Here is a 22,088-nt window from a genome sequence, read left to right on the forward strand (position 1 = left end):
TGCTTTCGAACTGCTAGGTTGGCAGGAGCTGGGACTGAGCAACAGGAGCTCACCCCGTCGCGGGGATTCGAACTGCCAACCTTCTGATCACCAAGTCCTAGGCTCTGTGGTTTAACGCGCCACCCGCGTCCCATAAGTGGTTCATAGCAGGCATTTTTTTAAAAAGACAACAAGAAAAAGAAGCAATGCTTGGCCCAAGCGAGACCTTTGGCTCAAAAAGTACAAGATAACGAGAGCAACTGCTCGGACAAGGCGTTGCGTCTCACTTTCAAGTGCCTTGTTATTTTGCAATTCAGCTCCTCAGCTTTGCTTTCACGGGACTGAGGTCAACAGACTGGAATCATCCTGCTGCTCAGCCCAGTCTGGCAGCATTCCCACAGTCAAGAGGATGAAGAAGAAGTCCGATGCAAAGCTAGAGGCATGCATCTTCAAAATAATATGTATATTATGTTTATTTTACACGTACATGTATGTGTGCGCACACAGCTGCATTCAACTAAGGTGTATTCTGAGAGCAGAGCCACTAAAATCAATTGACCTGAATTAATCACATCCATTATTTTCAATAGGTCAACTCTGAGTAAGATTAAAAACACCCCCCAAAAGCTTGGGGGTTGTTGCTGCTGTTCTTTTTCTTTACAATCAATCTTATGAAATAAGTACCATTTTGAGGTTTTGAAAACCCATTTATAATAATAATAATAATAATAATAATAATAATAATAATAATAATAATAATAAAAAATAATTACAGATAGGTAGCCGTGTTGGTCTGCCATAGTCAAAACAAAAAAAATTTTTCCTTCCAGTAGCACCTTAAACCTGTCACAGCTATCTGCCAATCACCCATTCCCACCACCCTTCTGAGTAATACCCCTCCCCACCTTCTCACTATATAGAAGGATCTGGCAACTTCTGTTTCAGTGTATCTGAAGAAGTGTGCATGCACACGAAAGCTCATACCAAGAACTAACTTAGTTGGTCTTTAAGGTGCTACTGGAAGGAAAAATTTTTTTTGTAATAATAAATTATTTATACCCCACCCATCCGGCTGGGTTTCCCCAGCCACTCTGGGTGGCTTCCAACAAAATACTAAAATACAACAGTCTGTCAAACATTAAAAGCTTCCCTAAACAGGGACGTTTTGCATCCAGAAACATGTGAAAATAGTTTTTCGGGGTGGGGCTCTCCATCCCACACTATTAACGGGCCAAGCGCACTTGTGTGACATTATGCAACTGAGCGTGCACACTCTTTATTAAACCATGCCCACTGCTAGAAGCACAACATTTAAACCACTGCTTCAACCATGGGGCAGAAAAATCTCCAAGAGCCAAGGGACAGGCAGATGGGGGGGGGCAAAAATCCAAAGCCACTTTTAATCCCAGTTACGGTAATCTTGGGAACAGTGGCATTCCAATTTATAGCTGGCGCTAGTAGAGATGTCTGGATGACAGCTTCGTGACTGACATCTCCCCACCTGGCTGGCCCCTCCAGCTTTCTTAAGTAGGTAAGCAGAAGAGCTCATCTACTGCATTCATAGCCACCTTTTCCTACAAGGAGTACCATACATGATTCACTCCTCTCCTCAGTTAACCCCTACAATGACCCTGTGAGGTAGATTAGGAAGCTGCGCTTGACTCCAAGGTCACCCCATGAGCTTCAGGACTAAGTAGGGATCTGAACCCCGATCTCCCAGGTCCTAGTCCAACACTCTAACCACTCTAACCACTACTAGGTCTTTAAGCAGAGGCTTGACAACCATATGTCAGGAGTGCTCTGATAGTGTTTCCTGCTTGGCAGGGGGTTGGACTCGATGGCCCTTGTGGTCTCTTCCAACTCTATGATTCTATGATTCTACACCAGGGGTTAGCAAACATAATGTGCCTCGGGCCGGTGTCTCCAGAGCCGATCGCACAGCAGGCCGGAGTGCGGGGGAGCGCATGCCCATACGCGTGCGCACACAGTATTTCCGGCGCACTTCCAGGTCGGAGGAGCACCGGAAATAGTTTGTGTGCATGTGCACGGGCCTCCTCCAACCCTGATGTGCACCGGAAACAAAGCTTGCGCATGCACACAAGCTATTTCCAGTGCTTCTCCTACCCAGAAGTGGGCAGCCGCGCAGCGCAGCGCCGGTAAGGGCGGGCGGTTGCAGCAGGTGTCACTGCGGGCCGGCTAAATGAGTCGCTCGGGCCTTAGTTTGGGGACCCCTGCACTACACCACCCTAGCTTCCTAGAGTATTTATGCTATGGGGCAGCTCTATAAATTAAGTAGTTAGATACATATGAGGAAAGCAAAACATCCCTTAGAGAAGGACCTGAAATATTTTCATTGAAGCTTAAATTTGTCTTATTCTGGATTGCTTCATTTGATGTTTTAATGTGCCGTAAACCTCTTTGAGACCTTTCCTTTAAAATATAAAGCAGTATACAGTCATACCTCATGTTACGTTTGCTTCAGGTTACGTTCTTTCAGGTTACGTCCTGCGGCGACCCGGAAGAACCAGAAAGGGTTAATTCCGGGTTTCGCCGCTCGCGCATGCGGAAGCGCCAAATTGCAATCTGCACATGCGCAGACGTGCCGCTGCAGGTTGCACTCTTTTCATGTTGCAAATGGGCCTCCGGAACGGATCCTGTTCACAACCAGAGGTGCCATTGTACAAATGAAATGGATAATAATAGTAATCAAAAATAAGATTCACTGGTGCCGTCGTGGTGACCATAACCTAGGATTAAGGTGCCATTTGGCAATTCGCTTATATATCTGAGTTTCTAACACTGTTAAGTCGGCCCTCAGCTAAACCTCCTGTCAGAGACCCCACCTCCATCGCTTCTGGGTCTTCGGGAACTAGGGTTCGATAAGGCTGCACAGAAATCTCTGGAGGAGATCATTAATGAATGTTAGAATGATGTTGGATGAAAAGTTATGTGGTTTTTAGCTACAATGCTATAAGGAGTATGAAAAAATTGGACTATTAATAGACAAAAATCTAATGTTACATTATTTTAAGATTAAAGATTAGGATAAGTAAAGAGGGGAAGGATTTGCTGAACTAACAAATTAAATTGGAATACAAAAAGGGAGGTTTGAGGAGGTCCGGGAATTAAGCAAATGAAAGAATGTGATGGAAAGATGGAATTGTTTTTACTTGTATTTTTTCTTTTTTCTTTTTGTAAAACCCTAATAAATATCTTTATAAAAAAATAAAAAAAAGAAATCTCTGGAGGAGATCTACTCCACCACCTTCCAGTCACTGAACAGAAGCAAGGACGAGTAAAACCAGTTTACAATTCATAGTGTGGATGCAGAGACTTAAGTGACCATCGGGCGAGGCTTCGATAGCTGAATTCTTGATTTTTATGGAGAGGAATTAGCATGACAAATGCAAGAGTCCCCTGTCCCAAGCGGAACAAATTGTGAGGAACAAAATGCATTCTTAATCACCATTTGTTGAGATGATCAATCAATCCATCTCCTTTATTGGCATGAGATTATTGAGATAATATAGGAAGTGGTGGCGATGACTCAGGGAGCGGCCTGGGCTGAGTCAGTGAAAAGAGTTGCTCACCAGCTGGGATAAGGCTCTGTGTTGCTTTTTCTAACAACTGGCTAGGGTGCCCTGCAACCCAGAGACTGGGCAGCTGCAAAATTACATTGTGAGCGCACACAAGTCAACATTCCAGCCCATTTCCATTCTGCACAAACCACACGCGACCCTAAATGCCATTTACAGTCACTGAGCAGAAAGCAAGAGAGTGCCTTCTGCTCAAAAAGGACAAAACCACAACTCTGCCTTCCAAAAAAAGAAAAGGAAATACCAGATCCTCCTTAGCACTGTTGATTTCCAAAAACCCTCATTGTTTCATAGAGTGTTTGTGAAAATGCTTCAGATTCCTTAATTGTTAGAAAGCAGCATAAGAATAAAGGATTGCTAATGGGGATTTTTTATTATTATTTCCAAGAGAAAGTTCTCCAAGGCTTTCAACATAGAAACCGCTTGGTTAAAATAATCAGCTTCCTGCAGTTAATGCAGAATTTTGTAGCTCGCAGCAGACTCCACTCCAGAACCAGAAAATTGTAGAGTTGGAAGGGACCGCAAGGGTCATCTAGCTCAACCCGCTGTGATGCAGGAATAAAGGCGAGCTTTTCCCCACCAAAGAAGTTCAGCGCAAATCCTGGACAGACCAAAGGAGAACAAGGGCCAGTCGAGGAAGCTAACACAGCGCTGCCCTGTATTGATCAAAGTGCAGCACTAAGCCACACAGATGCACTTGCCTTTAAGGTTCAACTCAACCTCTAGACCAGGGGTGGCCAACTCCCAAGAGACTGCGATCTACTCACAGAGTTAAAGGAGTACTCACAGAGTCAGGAGGGAGGGAAGGCCCATTTTGGGGGGTGAAGGGCCAAAATGTTGAGCTTGTTTTAGGGGAGCCAAACAGAACACCATGACGGAAACCAGAGCGCACAGAAATGCCATTTACCTTCCCGCCGGAGCAGTACCTATTTATCTACCTGTACTGGTGTGCTTTCGAACTGCTAGGTTGGCAGGAGCTGGGACAAAGCAATGGGACCTCACCCTGTTGCGGGGATTCGAACTGCCGACCTTCCGACTGGCAAGCCCAAGAGGCTCACTGGTTTAGACCACAGCGCAACCCGCATCCCTTGAATTTGCATAATTGTACCCAGAAGTCATATTTAACACCAGTCCTCCTTCCATTAGCAAAAATGCTCTGCGGTCTTCAGCTACAGGGCAACGAGGAGGAGAAGATAAAACTCTGCAAATCTCCGATCAGAAACATTTTTTTGCAGAGGCAAGCATGCAAGGAATTCTGAACTACGTAATTTTTATTTCCCTCCCACCCTCTCTCTCTCCCCAGCTCTTAACACCTGGGTTTTTTACGCACGCAAACAAGTCTCGCATTCTTTAGCACATGTAAATGCGGGGAAACAGGAGGCGAGATGGTCAGAATGACCTTTTCTAAAATTGCAAGCTCTCAGCAAAGCCTTAAAAAAAAAATTACAATCAATCCTTTCATAGCTTGAATATTTGACAAGGCGAGTGGTGAGTGTCACGACCTTCAGGGGAAACTGCAAAGAGCCTGGGGGTTCAAGGAAGAACTTATTTACCATCATTGCACAACACGTCAGATTATCAAAGTTCCTGGCGATAAAGATGCCATTAAGACTCTGAAGACGAGAATTCTAACCCAGGGAACCAGGCAATTGTGCTGGACCGGGAGATATTATCTAAAACGGCAAAAACCTTTTCTTCTTCTTCTTCTTTCTCTTAAAATGGAAGAGAGAAAGGGGAAAGGTTACATTTCTAGCTTTTATTACAGGTGTGGGGTAGGGTTCAAAAAATAACTCCTGAAGCAGGAATGGGAAAACCAGTGGTTCTCCAGATATTTGTCGGACTACCTCTCCCGCCAGCCTCTGCTAGACATGTCCAATGGGTATCTGAAAAGACCACAGGTTCCCCAGCCCTGGCACAAGAACAAGGTCCCATTCAATTCAATGCAGCTTGCATGGGGGAAATGTCCCACCAGACTGTCTCCAAAATGAAGAGCAAGTCCCCTTCTTTGCTGCTGCGAGAGTATTTCAAGCAGTGGCTTGTCTTTTTCTCAATTTTCATCCTACTCGTTTGATTTTCTTTTCCATATATAATTTTTATCAAATTTTCCGTTTTACAATTTAAAGTACTCATTTTTACACCCTTAGGATATTAATGTCTTCCCTTCCTCTCTTTCCATAGTTCATTTTACATATCACAAATCCCTGCATATTTTACAAAAACTATGCCATTCAGTATTCCATTATTCCATCCATCAAAACTTGCTTACACTGTTGAATTTATCTTAATGCTGCCAGCGTTTTCAGCTGTACAATTATTTCCCATATGTTCAATAAACGTTTTCCAATCTTCTCTCAACGTATGTTCTTCTTGTTCTCTTATTCTAGATGTTAAGTCTTCAAGTTGTGAAAATTCTGTCAACTTAAGTTGCCATTCTTCTTTGGTTGGGACCTTGCTCAATTCCCATTTTGAGGCTAAGAAAACATAGGCTGCAGTAGTAAGAGTAAAGGTAAAGGTACCCCTGCCCGTACGGGCCAGTCTTGACAGACTCTGGGGTTCTACGCCCATCTCACTCTATAGGCCGGGGGCCAGCGCTGTCCGGAGACACTTCCGGGTCACGTGGCCAGCGTGACAAAGCTGCATCTGGCGAGCTAGCGCAGCACACAGAAACGCCGTTTACCTTCCCGCCAGTAAGCGGTCCCTATTTATCTACTTGCACCCGGGGGTGCTTTTGAACTGCTAGGTTGGCAGGCGCTGGGACCGAGCAGCAGGAGCGCACCCCGCCGCGGGGATTCGAACCGCCGACCTTTCGATCGGCAAACCCTAGGCGCTGAGGCTTTTACCCACAGCGCCACCCGCGTCCCTTAGGCTGCAGTAGTAGCATACATAAATAACCTTTCTTGACACCTGGGAATTTCAGTCTGAATTATCCCCAACAGAAAAGACTTGGGGGGGGGTTGGGGGGAGTACTTTTAAACAATTTTTTCAATTCATTACAGATCATTTCCCATTTTTTTTCTTTTTGGACTGTTGCACTTATCCCTTGAGGTGAAGGCTGCTATGATTGGTTATATTTGCATAGCTGAGTTGGTAGCGCATGAGATTCTTAATCTCAAGGTTGTGGGTTCAAGTCCCACTTGGGCAAAAGATTCCTGCATTGCAGGGGATGGGACTAGATGTGGTCCCTTGCAACAATTCTATTCAATCTTCTTATCCAGAAGCTCAGAGGCATACTGTAGACTCACAATAACCCTACGGGGTAGGGAAAGGTCTCAGTCTCAGACACAAATGAGCAGAGATTTGAATCCTGTTTATCCTGAAACAATAGCCAACATTTGGCCAATGAGTCACACAGTGACTTCTGGTTAACACAGAGCACCTAAACAAATGTCACTAAGATTCCCAGATCTAGAAGACTTATCGCTAGTGTTGTCTTATCTGAGTAAGCACTGGGTGTAAAACTACTGCTCTGCTCTTCAAGCAAGACTGAAACTGGGACATCACTTACTAATGGCCTGTGAGCTGGCCCAATTCAATTAGCTTTGATTATCTGGCAAAAATATTGCCTCATATTATTGACAACAAAGAATTCTATACAACCCATCAACGTGATTTAGAAAACTGCTGTTGTCAATTTATGTTCATCATCTCTAAAGTCCCTTCTCAAATCTGAGTTTCCCAGAAAATTCTGAGTTGGTTGCTTTTTTCCTGGAAAACAAAGATCAGTTTGTAGCATAGCGATCCAACTAAGCATGTTCATTTTATCTGTGCTTCATAAGCAAGCGAAGAGCTTAGAAACATCAAGAACCATATGCCAGGATTTGTTGTTGTTGTTTAGTCGTTTAGTCATGTCCGACTCTTCGTGACCCCCTGGACCAGAGCACGCCAGGCACTCCTGTCTTCCACTGCCTCCCGCAGTTTGGTCAAACTCAGGCTGGTAGCTTCGAGAACACTGTCCAACCATGATACCACCCGAAATTTCACCACATGAAATTACAACTTAAAACTCCCTACAATTTCCCAAGTAATGATTTAAGGAATGCATTTAAGCAATTTAAGGAATGCATCAACAAGCTGGAACGTGCAAAGAGGAGGGCGGCCAAGGTAACCAAGGGTCTGGAAACCAAGCCTAATGAGGAATAGTTGAAGGAGCTGGGTATGTTTAGCCTGGAAAAGAGAAGACCAAGGGGAGACATGATTTGTTTGTTGTTGTTTAGTCATTTAGTCGTGTCCGACTATTTGTGAACCCATGGACCAGAGCACGCCAGGCCCTCCTATCTTCCACTGCCTCCCGCAGTTTGGTCAAACTCATGCTGGTAGCTTCGAAAACACTATCCAACCATCTCGTCCTCTGTCGTCCCCTTCTCCTTGTGCCCTCCATCTTTCCCAGCATCAGGGTCTTTTCCAGGGAGTCTTCTCTTCTCATGAGGTGGCCAAAGTATTGGAGCCTCAGCTTCCAGTGAGCACTCAGGGCTGATTTCCTTCAGAATTGATAGGTTTGATCTTCTTGCAGTCCACGGGACTCTCAAGAGTCGCCTCCAGCTCCATAATTCAAAAGCATCAATTCTTCGGCAATCAGCCTTCTTTATGGTCCAGGTCTCACTTCCATACATCACTACTGGGAAAACCATGGCTTTAAGGGAGACATGATAGCCATCTTCAAATATCTCAAGGGCTATCCCACAGAAGATGGAGCAAGCTTGTTTTCTCCTGCTCTGGAAGGTAGGACTTGAACCAAGCACTTCAAGTTACAAGAAAGGCGATTCCGACAAAACATGAAAAAGAACTTTCTGACAGTAACAGCTGTTTGACAGTGGAACGGTCTCTCTTGGGAGGTAATGGACTCTCCTTCCTTGGTGGATTTTAAGCAGGGGTTGGATGGCCACCTGTCATGGATGTTTTAGCTGAGATTCCTGCATTACAGGGGGCTGGACTAGATCCTATGATTCTAAGCACTAATATTCCACGAGGTTTCCAGAAGTGGCTCTTACACCATGTGAAAGATCACCAAAAAACCCCAGAAATCATCCGGCAAGGAAACATCAGTAAAACAGAATAAGTCCCAAACCTGTCACAGCTAGCCTGTGATTCCGAGCCAAGCCACAAGACAAACCAATCAGTCGTGAAATTTCACTTTGCTTCTTAAAACAGTGGGTACCAAACATTTACAGAAGGGTGGCTCTGCCTGTTTAATTTCCTCTATGTTAGCCTGCAAAGCTCAACAGGGAAGAGTCGTGAAATGACAAGCGATTATGGCACTCAGCAGAGGAGACGCGGGAGATGACAGGCCCCTGCAGTTGCCAAAATTCTTCCAGCCGGGTCACTCCTTCTGCAACTTGCATTGTGTTCCTTCTCCGTGATGCCTTCCTGCTAGGCAAATCTATTTGCAGATGTTTTGTCCTGTGTTTCCCCAAGTATAGCTGGGACAGAGGCTCTCCTCACTGCCCTTCCCGCTTTTGGGAAAAGATACGACGGGCTGGGAAAACTTTTTCAACCCAAGGCACACGGAGCCCAGTGTTAGAAACTCAGATATAGAAGCTAGGCACCAAAGGGTTGCAATCACCAAAACGTAATGTTTAGGGAAGCTTTTAATGTTTAATATGTTATTGTATTTTAATATTCTGTTGAAAGCTGCCCAGAGTGGCTGGGGAAACCCAGCCAGTTTCGTGGGGTATAAATTATTATTATTATTATTATTATTATTATTATTATTATTATTAGCTATTTTGGGGCACAAGACAGCTCTCTGAAGACTTGTTTCTCAAGTGATGCACTGACTGTGATTGATTCGCAGTTACACATCTGGCTTGTTCAGGTGACAACCTTGAGCTAGGTCTATAAGGAAGGTGTCAGGCAAGCCTCCCTGGGGATAGCACCCTACAGAGGTCACAGACCACAGCCGCTGCACAGAATCGCAGAGTTGGAAGGGACCTCGAGGGTCAACTGGTCCAACCCTGTGCAATGCAGGCTTCTCAGCGAAAGCATCCATGACAGATGGCCATCCAACCTCTGCTTATAAACCCCCAAGGAAGTCCACCACCTCTCATGTGAGTCTGTTCCACTGTCAAACAGCTCTTACTGTCAGAAAATTCCTCCTGACGTTTTAGTTGGAATCTCCTTTCTTGTTATTTAAAGCCACTGGTTTGAGTCCTACACTCCAGGAGAAAATCAGCTTTCCCCCTCTTCCATGTGACAGCTCTTGAGAAATTTGAAGATGGCTATCTTATCGTGAAGCTGAGGCTCCAGTACTTTGGCCACCTCATGAGAAGAGAAGACTCCCTGGAGAAGACACTGATGCTGGGAAAGATGGAGGGCACAAGGAGAAGGGGACGACAGAGGACGAGATGGTTGGATAGTGTTTTCGAGGTTACCAGCATGAGTTTGACCAAACTGCGGGAGGTAGTGGAGGACAGAGGTGCCTGGCGTGCTCTGGTCCATGGGGTCACGAAGAGTCGGACACGACTAAACGACTAAACAACAACAAAATCTTATCTCCTCTCAGTCTCCTCTTTTCCAGGCTAAACATGCCCAGCTCCTTCAACTGTTCCTCATCAGGCTTGGTTTGCACACCTCTGATTAACTTGGTTGCCCTCCTGTGCACACATTCCAGCTTGGAATTGGACATTCCCAGAATTAGAAACAGTATTCCAAGTGTGGTCTGACTAAGGCTGAACAGTGTGGTACTATTACTTTCCTTGATCTGCACACTATACTTCTGTTGATGCAACCTAGAATAGCAGTAGCTTTTTTTGCTGCTGAATCACACTGCTGACTCACATTCAGCTTGTGGTCCCCCAAGACCCCTAGATCCTTTTCACGTGTACTGCTAGTAAGCCAAGTGTCCCCCATCCAATATTTGTGCGTCTGGTTCTTCCTGCCTACGTGCAGAACCTGACATTTGTCCCTATTGAAATTAATTCTGCTAGCTGGGGCTCAGTTCTTCAATTTACGTGGGGCTACCTTTGAAGGTGACCCGGAAACGAATTCAGAATGCGGCAGCTAGACTGGTGACTGGGAGCGGCCGCCAAGACCACATAACACCGGTCTTGAAAGACCTACATTGGCTCCCAGTACATTTCCGAGCACAATTCAAAGTGTTGGTGCTGACCTTTAAAGCCCTCAACCGCCTCAGTCCAGTATACCTGAAGGAGCATCTCCACCCCCATCGTTCTACCCAGACACTGAGGTCCAGCTCTGAGGGCCTTCTGGTGGTTCCCTCACTGTGAGAAGCCAAGTTACAGGGAACCAGGCAGAGGGCCTTCTCGGTAGTGGCACCCGCCCTGTGGAATGCCCTCCCACCAGATGTCAATGAGAACAACTACCAGACTTTTAGAAGACATCTGAAGGCAGCCCTGTTAAGGGAAGCTTTTAATGTTTGATATATTGCAGTATTTTAATATCTTGTTGGAAGCCGCCCAGAGTAGCTGGGGAAGCCCAGCCAGATGGGTGGGGTATAAATAAAAAAATATTATTATTATTATTTGAGAAGTTCATTTTGAATTCTGATTTTGTCTTCTGCAGCGTGAGCTACCCCTAACACCTGCAAATTTGATGAGTATTTGAAAATACCTAGCTTCACTAGGGCAGAAGAACCACAGTGGATGTCCAGACAGAGTCTGGAGGTCAATTGTGTGTGAGATTGCCAGGTTTCCTGAGCACAGGTGTGAGCCCATTACCTTGACAGTGCCATGGGAGCCACATCCGTTCCGAGATGACTTGTGTTCCCAGGCACAGCTGGTCCGGGATCTGCCACGGAAGCAGCGGGATGAGTGGCAGGGATGTTTTCTAGCCAAGAAATCTCTCTGTTCAAGTAACTGTGTGAACGTGGATTCCGTACATCGAGAGGAATGCTGACTGGGACAGAGTTAATACTGTACTGGTGGGTTAAGTGTTGGGAAGAGGTCAGCAGCGATTTCCTGGAGTTTAATTGGTCACCGGGCTGCAGCACAGTCACACACTTCTGGTTAAGGCTGTCTTTTGGCAGCCCTCCGTTCCAGACGGTGGCTGGTTTTCAAAGCCCAGCTGTCTGCTCCTGGGGCTCTGGCCAGGGCAGCTTTCATCCTGCTGCATTCTATTACTCAGCAGACTTTGGGTAGAGCATCACTGTGCTCAATTATGTCTTTGGGTTTTTGTGTATATAGGCCAAAGATACTCTTGTTTCCCAAAAACAGTTCTTTTTTTTTCCCCCCCTTGCTTTTTAAAAATCCACCCACTTATCCCTAGAGAGCCGGAGAAATCAAACGTTTTGAAAGAGCTGGCTTCTACTATGTCTGTGCGAGTCAGATTAGGGTGTGTGTTTTTGTGTGTGTGTGTTTTGTGGGATTGGGGAGGAACAGAAAGAGCATTCCTGCAATAAGTGGCTTTTGCTCTACTGCAGATCAGAGGCTCTGTGTGTCGTGGGCAATCATGGTTTCACTGATGAAAGCTGCTGTCATGATTGCCAGCATCCGATGTGGTTTAGCATTCTCTTTAATCTCTTCCTAGCAGTACTGTTCGGCTTTGTGTGTGTGTGTGTTTGGGTGAAATTTGCATGCTAGCATGGGTATGTCTGTGCCAGATTTATGTATTAGCGGAGCAAGCTGTAGCTTAGGGCCCCACTCTCTTGGGGGCTCAAAAAAAGGGGGGGGGACAACAACTGGATGTACATTTCCAAAATATAAGATAAAAAACAAATAAAATAAAACCTACACACAGAAACAGTGTTTTGTGTTGTGTAGGCTCCTGGGATGTAAGTAATGGGCCCCGCCTGCCAGCCTGCTCCCTAAAATATCACTGGTTTGCTCATTTCTATATATAGGGTGCCTACATTCTGCAGGGACTGGTTGCATGAAAACAGGGGCAAATGGCTTTAGGTACCTACAGTGGACGCTCAGGTTGCAAATGTGATCCGTGCAGGAGGCACGTTCGCAACCTGCAGCGCCACGTCTGCGCACACGCAGGTTGCAATTCATCACTTCTACGCATGCGCAAAGCGCAATTTAGCAATTCTGTGCATGCGTGAGCACCGAAACCCAGAAGTAACCTGTTCCGGTACTTCAAGGATCAGCACAGTGCACAACCTGAAAACACGCAAACTGAAGCGTCTGTAACCCGAGGTATGAATGTATTAGGGCCACAAATTACCATACAGCATATTTTCAACACAAAATAGCGACAATTTGTTGTTGACAAAGGACAGCTGGACATATAAAAGGCCCCATTACCTTCATCAAACCTAAATCCGGCCCTGGTCTGTGCATAGAATTATAGTCGAAAGAGACCACAAGGGACATCTAGTCTAACCTTCTGCAATGCAGGAATCTTTTGGCCAACATGGGGCTCGAACCCACGACTCTTGAGATTAAGAATCTCATGTTCTACCAACTGAGCTAGGTAAGAAGCTCTTCCGCATAGCTCTTGCATAGCACTTCTACAATTGCACCCAGAAATCCTGCTTATGTGTAGCTCTTTCCCTCCCCCCTCCCTCCCTCACCAGTTAGCCAAAAGTAGTTGGAAGTGAAGGGACACGGGTGGCGCTGTGGGTTAAACTACAGAGCCTAGGACTTGCCAATCAGAAGCTCGGCGGTTCAAATCCCTGCGACGGGTTGAGCTCCTGTTCCTCGGTCCCTGCTCCTGCCCACCTAGCAATTCGAAAGCACGCCAGTGCAAGTAGATAAATAGGTACCACTCCAGCGCGAAGGTAAACGGCATTTCCGTGCGCTGCTCTGGTTCTCCAGAAGCGGCTTAGTCATGCTGGCCACATGACCCAGAAGCTGTAGTCCGGCTCCCTCGGCCAGTAAAGCGAGATGAGCGCCGCAACCCCAGAGTCGTCTGCGACTGGACCTAACGGTCAGGTGTCCCTTTACCTTTACCTAGTTGGAAGTGATGCCCAGGGTCAGGCAGGAGATCAATAAAGCACACTAAGAGAATGATCACCCCTGTGCATATTTACTCAGAAACATTTCTCCCACTGAATTCCACAGAGATTACTCTCAGGTAGTCGTACACAGGGCTGCAGCCGTAAAATCACAGAGAATCTGCTTTGAGAGTTCAATTCCCAGCTTCTCCAGCTACAGCTGCCCCCCTGCCTAAAACGGAGGAGAGCTGCTGCCAGTCCGTGTAAGCAATGTTGGGTTAGAAGGGCCACCGGTCTGACTCAGCGCAAAGCAGTTCCCGATTATTCCTGGTGCCCTTTAAAAACAGCTGCAAACAGCTCACCATGAGTCGGCAAAGGCAGAGCTGCATCAACAGTGAAAAATCTGAGGGCTTGCTCACCCAGAGAGCAAATTCCACAGGCTGCGGTCCCGGGGCTGAACAATGAGAGCTAAAATTCCAAAACAGAGGAAGTGATAAAGTTACAGCGATAAAAAAAAGAAATTCCAGCGGATGTACAGTAGCATCCTAAGCAAAATGGAATTTCCTTGCCAGCCGTGTAATAACAGTCAGTCCGGCGACAGAGATCGCTCCAAATGACCAGTGGAGGGAGGGGGGTAGATGCCTCTCCCAAAGCTTTTAAACCAACATTTTCCTGATTTTTCGGTGGGGAAAGAAAGCACACACACACAAAAAAAAACCCCAACGTTTCATGCTGAGCGCATTATCCACATCTCCCTACAGCACTGAAAAAGAACCTCACAAGGAAGGAATGGATGGATTTGCCCACAGAAAGATGTAGATGCGAAAGAGAAGAATCAAATGCTACCCTTAAGCTTTCAGACAGCAAATCACAGTGTCGTTTTTTATTTTAAATGCTTCTATTGCTAACGTTTCTCTCCTTTTGCCTTCTTTATTTCTCTCTCTCTCTTCATCTCTATTTTGCCTTTCTTTTCTTTTTCTTTGCTTTGCAACTTTGGCAGCTGTGATTTTTACGAAGGAGGTGACAGCGGGCATCCTCACAAAGCCCCTACCCAAAGAAGCGTTTTCTTCATGTCAAGCTGGGACTCTGTGTGGTTGAATAAAATCTATGCATATAAATGTTATGTTGTATTGCCTGAGAAGGGCTATGTGGGACGTGTTATCACTAGAGCAGTCAAGTACAACATTTTCCTGTTTCCTAGAATGGACATCCAGGGGAACATGGCCCCAGACAGGGAAGACTTCCTGCCATACCTGCTATGGAGCTTTCTCCCCCTGTGTGTGACCAGTTAGATAGATGTGACCCTAGCTGACCAGATAAAAGGGCTGGCCATGCAACCATCTCTCTCTTGGACTCTCACTCTCCTGGCTCTTAGCCAGCGCATGGCTCAACCTTCACATGGGATGGAGCCACCAAGCAGAAAGTCAGAGCGACATCTCAGGATTTCTTTTCGCTGTAAACACAAAAGAAAGCCTGCCTTCAGATTACTGCTGCGAACCGAATATGAGTAAAACTTTATTCTTACTTTTGAAGACGGCTATGTTGTGTTGTTGTTATTTTAAGAGGGAAATACAGTAATACCTCCACGAACGTCTGCCTTGTCTAGTGTACATTCCGGTGAACGTCCACGGCAAACTCAGAAGTACCGGAGCGGGTTACTTCCAGGTTTGCCAATCGCACTTTGTGCATGCGCAGAAGCACAAACCACTCCGCGCATGTGAATGCGCAGACATGGCGCTTTGCCTTGCGTCTTTTTCGGATGGATCCTGGCCACAAAGCGAGGTACGATTGTAAAGGAGAAACTTCCCAGGAACAATCCAGACTAGATTGCTTAATTAAAGGATTCTAATGATTCATCAACTTGCTTCCAATAAGCTGCAAAGGGAATGCACTCTGATGTTTACTCACTAGTGTGAGCGGGGGAAAGATAATGTCAAAACAATATACCCTCTCTTACCTTCCTTAACATTCACACAGTTCAGGTGGGTGGTGAAAACCCGTCTTCTCATTTTTCTCCATTCCCCACTCTCACAAAATTAGCTCCAAAATATTAGGGGAGCCTGCAGGACAGATTTGGGGGGAGTTCAGAGGGAGGTATGGAAATGGAAATACTGCTTTGCCTTCAGAAGTTCACTTGTGGAGCACAGGATACAACCCAGAGTTTGTATATAGTGGTACCTCGAGTTACAAACACCTCAGGTTACAAACACTTCAGGTTACAAACTCCGCTAACCCGGAAGAGTTACCTCGAGTTGAGAACTTTGCCCCAGGATGAGAATGGAAATTGCATGCGAATTAGCGAAAACACGCCTCTAGTTAAGAACTGTTTCAGGTTAAGAACGGACCTCCGGAACGAATTAAGTTCGTAACTAGAGGTACCACTGTATTAGCACATGCTTTCAAAGAGGCCGGTTCCATCCATTTGCTGCTAACCACCACCAACCTAAGCTTGCTTAGTCAGATCTGAGTCTCACAAAGGTCAACGGACTCCCCAGGAAGTCTGCATCAGATAGCAACCCTAAGGAGAATCTGGGGGCTTCCACGAAACTTGCAATTTTCGTGCTTGCCTGTGCTGGATACTGGCAGAACTCCACCTCCGCTCCAAGCAAGCTATTGCTATTAATCACCACAACATTTCTGTCTCCTGCCAACATTCCCTCCTCCCCGTGCAATGGTGCGATATACTGACCTCAGCATGCACCAAGCTTCCTATAAAAAAAGGTAAAGGTACCCCTGCCCGTACGGGCCAGTCTTGACAGACTCTAGGGTTGTGCGCCCATCTCACTCAAGAGGCCGGGGGCCAGTGCTGTCCGCAGACAGTTCCAGGTCACGTGGCCAGCGTGACAAGCTGCATCTGGCGAGCCAGCGCAGCACACGGAACGCCGTTTACCTTCCCACTATAAAGCGGTACCTATTTATCTACTTGCATCCGGGGGTGCTTTTGAACTGCTAGGTTGGCAGGCGCTGGGACCGAATGACGGGAGCGCACCCCGCCACGGGGATTCGAACCGCCGACCATGCGATCAGCAAGTCCTAGGCGCTGAGGCTTTTACCCACAGCGCCACCTGCGTCCCATAAGCTTCCTATAGCACTCCCGTAATCCTAAAAAAAGCATCAATCATGCATCTTTGAAACCAACAAAGACGAAGAGTGCTCAGAGTGCAATTCAGCCTCTGCCATCCGCAGCAAGGCGTCTTCATCACAGAGAACAGCAACAAGAAAACCAAATCTCTGGGAAACAAACTCTCAATCTCCAAGCACACACAAACCAGAAAGCATATGGTCCCTGGAAGTGTGATCACAGTATCCTAAGAGAATATGGCAGCCAGGCATCGTGAACAGCATGTTTTGCAGTACAGTGGAACCTTGGTTCTCGAACGGCTTAGTTGCTGAACAAATTAGCTCCCGAATGCCAGAAACCTAAGCGTTCCAGTTTTCAAACGTTTTCCGGAAGCCGAACGTCCAACACAGCTCCTGCAGCCAATCGGAAGCCGCGCCTTGGTTTTCGAATGGTTTCAGGAGTCGAACGGAGCTCCAGAACGGATTAAGTTCGAGAACCGAGGTTCCACTGTATTAGAAGGAAAATTTCTGCACATGACACCACATCAGCTTGGTTCACACTTCATTTTAGTTAAATTTAGCTTAAAAGTGAGGGTGCAGGGCTAAAATCGCAGGTGTTTTGCTTCTCCCTCGCTCCTGCCACACTGCCAGGAGCTAAACTATGGTTTGCCATAGCGGCACACCCAAATCCATGTTCATGGTTTGTTTCTTCCCAAACCACCCACACGCAGCAATCCGAGAACAAACATTTACAAACACTCTCGGTTTGTTTGGAGAGAAACAGACTGAACCAGGATCCTGACGCAACGCTAAGGCTAGCCATGGTTTAGTTATAATTAGCGTGGCGGCGGCAGGAGAAAGCATGTTTTCTCATGTTCAACTCCTTTCACTGTGCTTAAAAGATCAGGAGTGATATGTCCATGTTGGGGGGGTACATAGAAAGAAAGAGAATGAATTCACTGCAAACTTTGAGAAACTTAAAACTGATCTGTGTATCAGGTAATCACAGACGTACCTGGGTAGCACACTTGTCCCAATGGGAAACAGTAGGGCAGGGAGTCTCATGTTCAGACTACTGGCGGTGCTTTTCCCCCAGCATCCTCACACATAAAAAAAAATAACCACAAAAAAATGCATATTCCATTGATAGCAGGGGAAATAATCCATCTTCGGCAATGTTATCTCGGTATGAACATCCAGAATGAGGGGAGGAGGAACAACCAAAATCTTTCGTCCCTCCCCACGCACATATTTCATCCGCAGCTGGCATTCTCCGGAGTCTTTGGGCAGCTCAAGAAAGTCCCACGGCCTTGGGCGTCCTTGAACGAAAGGAACAAGATGTTGGAGGGGCTGCTGCGTCTATTGGATCGCTCCAGAAATCAAGACGGAGACCTTGGGAAGAGGGAACAAAACAAGGAGAAACTGTTACATGGAGCAGACAGGGCATGTGACAGGGAGTCGGGGGTGGGAGAGTAGACTGGAAATTGTTCCACTTGCATGATAAATCTAAACTTTCCCTTTTCCTTGCAAATGGCTGTCAGAAAGGTGTGGGGGAAAGAGAGAGAAAGGAAGCCTGATCTCTCAGTAAGCAGTCACCAAGTTTTCAGCATCTTGGTTTGTAGGATGGAGGGCAAGGTCAATTCGAGGACAAAGGGCCTCCCTTGTCTGAGACAGCCATCAAAAATTAGGTGGGGAGAGAGACAAAGAGAGGAAGAAGAATTAAAGGCTGCGAGTGAGAAATTTAGCAAACACTGTTAGCCTTCTTTCATTCGATTCAAAGGAAGCATACAGGTCTCCCCACCACCACCAATAAACGTGGGTCAGATTTAAACCGGAAAGCCGGGCAAATGCAAAGTTTAAATGGGGTCTCTTTGCTGGTGTTTAGAGCACCAGCACTCCAGGGGAAGCAATGGCCCAACTCACAGAGGCGTCCAAGCAGAGGAGACACCCCTAAGGTTTGGGAATCCCGGTCCCAACTGGAGGGCTTTGCTGACATGTCTCAGAGAAAGGATCCAATCTTGTCTCCACCCCACACAAGGTGACTTTGAACTGAGCTCCTCCTGAGCCTTAGCCCTGTAAAACAGGGCAATGCTGTCCGACTTACAGGTGCTGCCACAATTTAAGACCTCCAAAAAGACCACAAAAACAAGCAACAGGAAGAACCTCTTCACGAAACTCCAAAATAAACTTGTGGAACTCACAGCCACTTGATGTGGAGGGGACCCGCCAGCCTGCACAGTCTGTTGGCTTAAGGATCAGACCAATCCACAGGCAATGGGTTCTATCAATGCCACCAAACAGAACTTCCAGGTTCAAAGACAGAAGATCTCCAAATGCCTTGCCCTATTCTTTAGCCTGGAGAAAAGGAGGTTAAGGGGTGATATGATAGCCATGTTCAAATATATAAAAGGATGTCATATAGAGGAGGGAGAAAGGTTGTTTTCTGCTGCTCCAGAGAAGTGGACACGGAGCAATGGATTCAAACTACAAGAAAGAAGATTCCACCTAAACATTAGGAAGAACTTCCTGACAGTAAGAGCTGTTCAACAGTGGAATTTGCTGCCAAGGAGTGTGGTGGAGTCTCCTTCTTTGGAGGTCTTTAAGCAGAGGCTTGACAACCATATGTCAGGAGTGCTCTGATGGTGTTTCCTGCTTGGCAGGGGGTTGGACTCGATGGCCCTTGTGGTCTCTTCCAACTCTATGATTCTATGATTCTATGATTCTATGATTCTGCCAGGGCTCTTTTTTTATATCCTTTAAAATTATTATTATTCAACCTGGAAACCGTAATCAAAAGATACCCGTTATGGATGCAGGCTGTTCAGACTGCATGGGCTGAAACCAATGCACAAGCCGTTTCCTAATTGGGGAGGATGTGTGAGGTGGATGTGGCAAACATGAAGCATTCCACAGTGAATATGGTTTATCGCTGGAGGCCGTCCAAGCACTGCGTGTGTTTGTGTGTGCGGTTAAGGCGGCTGTGTTTGTACAAGCAAGTCAAGGGAGGGAAGGGAAAGTGATTTATTTCGCGGTACCCAAGCGCTGTTGTCACTCCCCAAAGCAACGCCGCATTTTGTTTTTTGCTCAACGCACGCGTCATCCTCGGCAATTCATCAGAATGTGCCAGCTGCGTGGGGAAAAAAGAGGAGCTCCCACTCTTGCGAGAGACGCTTAAAATGCAATTTTTAATCTTAGGCACCTGCACTGCAATGGCACCAGGGCCAGATTTAGGTTTGATGAGGCCCTAAGCTACTGAAGGCAATGGGGCCTTTATATGTCCAGCTGTCCTTTGCCAACAACAAATTGTCCATTTGACCATTAGGTCCAGTGTGGCTGACTCTGGGGTTGCGGCGCTCATCTCGCTTTATTGGCCAAGGGAGCCGGCGTACAGCATGCCTAAGCTGCTTCTGGTGAACCAGAACAGCGCACGGAAACGCCATTTACCTTCCCACCAGAGCGGTACCTATTTGTCTACTTGCACTTTGACGTGCTTTCGAACTGCTAGGTTGGCAGGAGCAGGGACCAAGCAACGGGAGCTCACCCCGCTGCGGGGATTCGAACCGCTGACCTTCTGATCGGCAAGCCCCAGGCTCTGTGGTTTAAGCCACAGCACCACCCAGGTCCCATATGTGTAAACCAAAACGTTGCTTCAATTGTTTTAAGCTCCGCTCTTGCCTTGCTTGTCCTTTGTTGCAGTTATCTACCACCCCCTTTCCAAAATGCAAAAGTTAAAGGTGGTCTCTCGCCTGATCCAAATGAAAAGAAATGACAGGGAGATTATGTCTGTGTCTCCTATCTCAGACCATAATCACGGTGATGCAATTCTGCCAAGAACCTTTCAAGTGGGTGGGGTGGGCTGGGCTCGAAGGGGGCTTTGTTTGCTTTTGTGGGTTAAGTGGCTTATCTTAGGGAGATAAGTTCTCTCTTCCTTTCCCCCTCTTCTGCTTCCTCCAACACTGAGCATTCAGAGTCATAAGAAGTAAGTTGCAGCAACTCTTAAAAGGTAAAGGGACCCCTGACCATCAGGTCCAGTCGTGACCGACTCTGGGGTTGCACGCTCATCTCGCTCAAGAGGCCGAGAGCCGGCACTTGTTCACAGACAGCTTCCGGGTCATGTGGCCAGCATGACTAAGCCGCTTCTGGCGAACCAGCGCAGCACACGGAAACGCCGTTTACCTTCCCGCCCGAGAGCGGTCCCTATTTATCTACTTGCACTTTGAGGTGTTTTCGAACTGCTAGGTGGGCAGGAGCAGGGACCGAGCAACGGGAGCTCACCCCGTCGCGGGGATTCGAACCGCCGACCTTCTGATCAGGAAGTCCTCGGCTCTGTGGTTTAACCCACAGCGCCACCCGCAAATCTTATATCTACTTAAAACAATACTCCCCATACTCTCCCCACACACACACCTTCTTCTGGCTCCAAAACTACCCATGCATCAAACGGACATGCACAATAGGCTCCCCCATAGCTCCTCGCTTCACGTCAAACTGAACCACTGCAATCACCGCTGGCCCAGCAAAACCGTCCCTAACGAAACTCAGATTTTTATTTGCAACCGGAAGTTCCAGCACAGCTTGCTTCCACATAAAAGAGGAGCCTGGTTGGCTTTCGACCCCCCCCCCCAAAAAAACATTTGCATTTCAAACCCCTGAAAAACTGACTTGCCAATCCCAAGCCCTAAATGCATAGACAGAGACACACACCTGAGAGCTGGATAACTTTAAGTCAAACTATTTTCCCACAAAGCCAAATTGGCTGCTAATAGTTTTTTTGTTTTTTTTAAATAAATGTATTTTTATTAAAGATTTTCTCTGCTATTCACTTGTGTTCCTTTGGTGGTGAGAGAGAATTGGCTGCTAATTGTGAAACAGCTCGACTGCTCTGCTATAAAGACACTGCCTTGCTTATTTGTCCCCTCCCATGGGCTAATGGTCTCTCAATGGGGGGGGGGGACACTCAAAGAGATTAGGGAAAGATGAGCAACTCTTAAGCCTCTTGGTATTATGTCCTGGCTAAGTGCTGCATCCATCACAAGCCAAAGGTTCGCCCCCACATCCCAAGATTCCAGCAAGGCAAAATATATTCCCCAAGGGTGGACCAGTCCACTGGTATATAGAGGTGGTGGTGGTGGGTCTTTTTACTTCCTTACAGGGCTTAATTGCATTTAAAAAGGAGAAAAGGAGCCAGTGAATGAGAGCAAACTCAATTTACGAGTCTGATGCAGACAGAGCCAACTGAATTTAGAAGCAATTTGACAACTGGAGGTCAGCAGTAGATTGCCCCGCTCAAAAGCCAGACAGACAGCAAGCCAATTCCCACGCTGCTGGCTTTAATTAACGGAAAGGAGCTTACAAACCAAGATCTAAGAATGTAAGGAGAGAGGCCCGGCTGGACCCAGGACCATCAACTCCAGTGTCCAGTTTAGCACAATGACCAACTACTTGGGAATAAGCTGTTGTTTGGCAGTGGAATAAACTCCCTTGAGAGGTGATGGACTCTCCTTCTTTAGAGGTTTTGAAAGCTGAGATTGGAAGACTGTCTTGGATGCTTTAGCTCAAGATTCCTGCATTGCAGGGGGTTGGCCTAGATCAGGCATTAGGCAAACTCGGCCCTCCAGATG

At 46.7% G+C, this 22,088-nt stretch overlaps 1 long non-coding RNA gene across 1 annotated transcript in view; it reads right to left on the minus strand.

Moving 5' to 3' along the window:
* LOC128417080 (uncharacterized) overlaps positions 1 to 22,088 on the minus strand; it is a 149,118-nt gene that overhangs the window by 92,542 nt on the left and 34,488 nt on the right. The window contains exon 2 of the long non-coding RNA XR_008331375.1: positions 17,483 to 17,859. This is a non-coding gene — a long non-coding RNA (uncharacterized LOC128417080). The remainder of the gene's footprint in view (positions 1 to 17,482; positions 17,860 to 22,088) is intronic.

The sequence above is a fragment of the Podarcis raffonei genome, chromosome 7 (assembly GCF_027172205.1).
Source record: "Podarcis raffonei isolate rPodRaf1 chromosome 7, rPodRaf1.pri, whole genome shotgun sequence".
In the NCBI taxonomy this organism is placed as follows: Eukaryota; Metazoa; Chordata; class Lepidosauria; order Squamata; family Lacertidae; genus Podarcis; species Podarcis raffonei.